The sequence below is a fragment of the Pogonomyrmex barbatus genome, unplaced genomic scaffold, assembly GCF_055798465.1.
Source record: "Pogonomyrmex barbatus isolate J1 unplaced genomic scaffold, ASM5579846v1 scaffold1, whole genome shotgun sequence".
NCBI lineage: Eukaryota > Metazoa > Arthropoda > Insecta > Hymenoptera > Formicidae > Pogonomyrmex > Pogonomyrmex barbatus.
In genome coordinates, this window is record NW_028297098.1 from 28,100,270 (window position 1) to 28,105,986 (window position 5,717).

Below are 5,717 nucleotides of genomic sequence, written 5' to 3' on the forward strand. Positions count from 1 at the left end.
ATTACGAATAAGATCGGTCACTGACTTTGAATATAAAATACGCAGCTTCGTGATTTAATGAAAAGTGGAAGAGATAAAAATAGAAGATTGATTGCGCGTCTCCCACTATTAATAAATTGAAGATTCATCAAACGCATTAACAAAGTTCAGAAATACTATCAATGAGTTATGATCATTCAGATACATTCAGACATTTTTTGCTTTGTCAATGAGTAATATAAAGTCAATTAGACTTAACATCAAGATTTGAACACGATCGCGCACTATTACTCAGTCATTCATTTAATGCAAATTAGTTGTTTAATATTTTAGCGAATCTCCCACGTTAGCATTTCGAAAAAAGACTTTTGTATTTTGTAGGTGTTTGACCTTCAAGATTTTTTGAATATAGAAAGGAAGAAAGGTTCTTATATATGTATATATATATATATATATATATATATATATATATATATATATATATGCTAGGCCTTCGACTTTTTAAATAGAAAATTCTTGGATGAGAATTGATGGAATAAACGTTCCACCGATTACTCACATGCTTGATGTACCTCAATCGTCTGTCTTTAATTAAACCTTTGAAAATTGATACGAATTCCAAGCGCGTAGACCTTTTATTGCTCCGTGATGACGAACGCCGTTGATGATTATTACTTAAGTGTGACGTAAGAGATATCGAACAGTTTGCGTCACGGCGAATCGTTAATCAAGTTTTAGGGTATTTACTTCGAGACTATCAGTGCGCCGCGAACAGTGAGTCACAAGTCGACTTGTGCACTATTACAGGCAGTGTAATATTTCTAAAAGTGATATTAAAATAAGCAGAAATACTGACCTCTCTCTTTCCTGACTAAGTTTCTCACGATGATACTCTTGAGACTGAAGCTACGAGCAACTTTCAGCTGTGAGCGACGAACGAGAACTAAATCTTCCGAGCCCAGAGATGCATACTTGCTTGTCAAGAAAGAGGGAGTTTCTTTTAAAGTAATAGGTGTAACGCATCTGATAGCAACGATTGGTTGATTTGTATTCAAAGATCTTTTCGAAGAAAAAATAAAACGAAAAAATCGATTAATAGTTGAAAAGCATAAGGAAAGTTTATTTATGTTAGCTCTAAGAATTGTTCTTTTGTCGAAAGTATTCTAAAGAATAGAAACCTTTTTTTCCTTTGGAATTTTCTTCAAAAGTTTTCGAGAAAATTTTTTTCTTATTTTAACATACTCATATTTTTTTGAATGATGAATTGTTTGTTTTCTTACTATGTTTTCTATCAAATTGTAATTGTAATTGTGAAATGTTGAAAAAACATGAATCATCAATAGATAATTCATCAATAAATAATTAACTTTCAATAATAATTAAAATAATTTATTCTTATTAAATTATTATTATTAAAATTTATTATTATTAAATAAAATTAAATTAGTAATTATTTTAACATCGAAGTTAGAATTAAATCTATTTTTCAATCATGAATTTTTAGAAAATCTTAAAGGATTATAATATATATATAAATCATAAAATAAAGATTGTATGTCAAGATATTTTAACAAATTTGTTGAGAAAATAACACAATAACAAAATAACACAAAAAAAGATTTCTTTATATTTTAGAAGATCAGAAAATATCAATTGCTTTTACCTGTTCTAAAACTATACCTAAATGTCTGTTAGGTTTCATTCAAAAAAAGGACACAGATAATGAATGCAATGTACCTGGCAAAAAGACTTTTTGGTAAAAAAGATACATTAAAGACAAAAATGCATTTACATATTTACAACATATTGTCATACATGTTGTCTGTTCAAACTTATATGTTGAAACTAAACAACCGGAAGCATATTTATTGCCTCTCGCAAAATCATTAAACAGTTATCTTTTGAAATGTATATATATTTTCAATAAAAAATTTTACTTTAGAATACTTTTTAATTATTAAACAAAAATATTTACACAAAATTGTGACTATTGACAGATACAAATATAAATTCGAAATATCAAAAGAAATTCGCATTGCAAAAAAAAAAACAAGCAAACAAAAATTATTTAAAGGAATTGAAAATTTTGTACAACTAAATTATAGTAAATTATTAGTAATTATACATATTTTCAAAATATCCAAAAATATTACCAATATATTTAATTTCAATATTGGAAATATATAAAAATATTAAAATATACTTAAAACACATAAATGTAAAAATAAATGAAATAAGTAAATTCTCGAAAAGATCAATTTTTATTATTCTTAAAAAATAATCTAAAAATCATTATTTTTAGGGTCGTTAAAGAAAGTTTTTTTAGAAAGTCTTTTAACTCAGACTTCTGAAATATTTCTGGGGAACATTAGAACCTTGAGGCAAACGGCATGTACAAGTTATGAATAAAAACGTGCTATAAATAATAATAAAATAATGAAAAATATACATTGGCGGCACGTGACAAATACATTACGTACGTTTACGTTAACTGTAGGTCAGCTCGTTAATCCATGAAATATACGAACCCCGTCCTTCCGCGTGTATGTCCCATGAATATTGTATCGTATCGCGACGCGACGTCGGCTACGCGATTGGCAACGCAAACGCGACCTTACGTGAAAACTTATGGTTGTTTCGTGATCGTCAAAAATGAGGAAACACCCATGTCCAGGAACGACCACAATTGTCTTCATGCGCAATTACATGTCTGCCATCACGCGCGTATCGTCATCCGGCGGCGCAGACGTCATTTCGACTTACTATTTATAAAATTATCGACCATTAATTAACGTTAATACGATATTAATTATCATAAAGTAATTCTCTCAGAGTTTCCTTGTCGAATTTAAATTAGTTTTTCTTGTTAAAATTCAATGGAGGAAATGAAGATTTACTATTCAAGGAAATAAAGACATCGAAAGGAAAAAAGTTTTTCTCGAAATTCCGAGACTCGAGGAAAAAACTATCGATCTGTCGATTAGATTAATTTTTCTCATATATCCAGATAATTATTGAATCATACTGAGTAAAACACTTCAGAAATTAATTAGTTAAGAAACTTAAAGTTAATTACGCTTAATAATGACTTTATGTAATTCCTTTAAGAAAAAAATTTTTTCTAAGCTAATAAAGATGACAGACTATTCATGTTCCGCAAACATTTGAAAATTAATGCAAATGATGGCTTTACTTGTAAGAAAATATTCAGAAAGTTCATACATACACGTCGAAATAAGAACTTCATTTTTTTTTAAATTTTCTTTAATAATTACTGCATTTTACAAAACCACGTTCGGCGACAGACACGTAGTAATTTGCAACGAACGCAGGTAGAAATTGATTATCACTGACTTATCAACCGACTATTATACCGTAGTCATTATCCCCACAGACGTTTAGGCTTATTTATCGAATGATATCGCATGCGCTAATCGCTCGTTGGATTCATCCGATTTGCATTGAAATTGATACGAGCATTAAGCTATTCCGTAAATGGTATTTGCTGGCATTTTAATTAATGAAAAGCCCTAGATAAGCACGATAAGAGAACAGCGACGGATGTTATCTGAAATCTACAAAATTGTTATCGACTTGCTAATTTTTATCACGAGTCTTGTTAATGATACTGCGTCGAATACTGCGACAGGAATTTTTGACTAAACGGCTTTCTCGCGTTGCGATTCGCTGTGAAATAAACGTACATTAAAGTAACGAGTTCACTCACCGGGATTGAACCAGTATCGATCCCCAGCTATGATCGCAATGTGGCTCCGGTATCGATCTGGAGAATGCATCTTCTCACATGTTCATCGCGTCGCGCGCTCGCATGACGTGAAGAAATATTTTTTTCACGTAAAACACCGAACGCAAGGTTAATGGAACACGACGGCATCAAATTTACGGATTGTAGTCGTCGGTCGACGGCATTACGCTTACTGGTGTGATAGAGCCGATTGATCCGTGAGCAAATAATAATAAACCGCGAGGTAGGTCGGCTATTTACCGCAATATTCGAGTCACTCGGAAGAATGCTATTAAGCTAATACTAAGCTATATTTTCCCCATTCTCGGAAACAAGAAAACGAACGAATAATTCGTGTATTCTTAATAACATATTCGCGAACTTTTGAAAATTTTTTTCAAAAAATTATCAAATATATATATATATATATATATTTTTTTTTTTTAATATCAAACTTTACTGTGTTGCTTTATTGTATTAAAGAAAAATATGATTATTTTAACGCAACATTTATTAGGCTCTTACGAAGAAAAAAATTTTTAAGTTTAATAGCTATATGGAGCTGTAAGTAAATGCAAATTTCACGAATACATGCGATTCTAACAAAAATTATAAACAATATTTTATATTATTCCCATGAATATATTTTTTTAAATAAAAAAATAAAAAAAAAATAAATAAATTGCACCAAGTAATATTTTGCAACATTTGAAAATGCATTTCGCGGTCGATGATGTGTGCACGACGTATGCTTTACAATCGTATTTATCGAAGGGAAATGAGCCCGGAGTATTCATCGGATTTACAACCGTCTAGAACGCGTGATAAAGCAGTTGTAAAATTTGTTTACATTATATGTATATATTACCGTAATATTCGGTGTGGCAAGCTATATAGATGAGAAACGCGATATGCGCGGCTTTCGCAATAGTGATATGAGAGATTTTCAACGATGATAAAAATCGATAATATAGTGATAGTAAGCTGTAATTAAATCTTTTTAATATTGCTCGTTTTTAATGATCGATAAATGTGCGTTTTATTGACTGAAAGAATATTATTCGGATATAGCGAATTAACGACTCGTATTTTCTAAGTGCGTTATTCAGTTAAATCAAGCGATATATGTGTCACATTCTTATAGCTTGTCTTGGAAATATCATAGATACGCGAAATTTCGTTTGTTTCTAGATAATAAGTCGTTTGGCTGATGATCATTATGGAAACTTTTATCACACGTTGATAAAATTCTTGAAGCGAGCGTCTTGTCTCCCTCTTGTCTCCCTTATTTCATTTCATGGTCACGATATATAACGATGATGAAACTCAAGACCTACGGTTGTTTTGACATAGATGTAAATATACAAATACAAATGTAAACGTCACACGCGTGATTATCACTCTATTAACTCTACGGGCGTAAAATTCCCCTGTTTATTTTTCGTTCGTCTTTCTTAGCAGGATAAGCGACGTTGATTTCTCATAACGAAGTGCGACACGCGAGAACTTCTTTGAAAATAGCCGCGGAGACTCGTGCTCGGGAGACTACAATCCCCGGCAGATAATTACGCGTTTACACGCATTTATTCTACATGACCAGGTAAAAAATGTTGCGTCTCCGTTGTTGGATTTCCCGGCGAGAGAAATCCACACTCGAGAAGCGGTTTCCATGATTTTTCCCGGTGCGTAATAATGACAGTGCCGTCAACTATTTGTTATATAACGTCATTGTGTCCACCGTACATCTTGCGTATACGTAATATAATTTCGCAGGAACTTTTATCTTTCTGTTTTGCGTGCAGTAACGAACGAATTTGATGTATCCGACGTGTTTTCAATCTCGCGCAGATTTGCAATTCGACGCATAAGATTGGAATTCCTAACACGTCATTGATAAGATTCCTGGGCTGAAGCGACCTGAAATGTGCAAGGGAAATGCCTCGATAGGAATGAAATGATTTTACCGGACCTGATTGAACGCGAGGAATTTTGA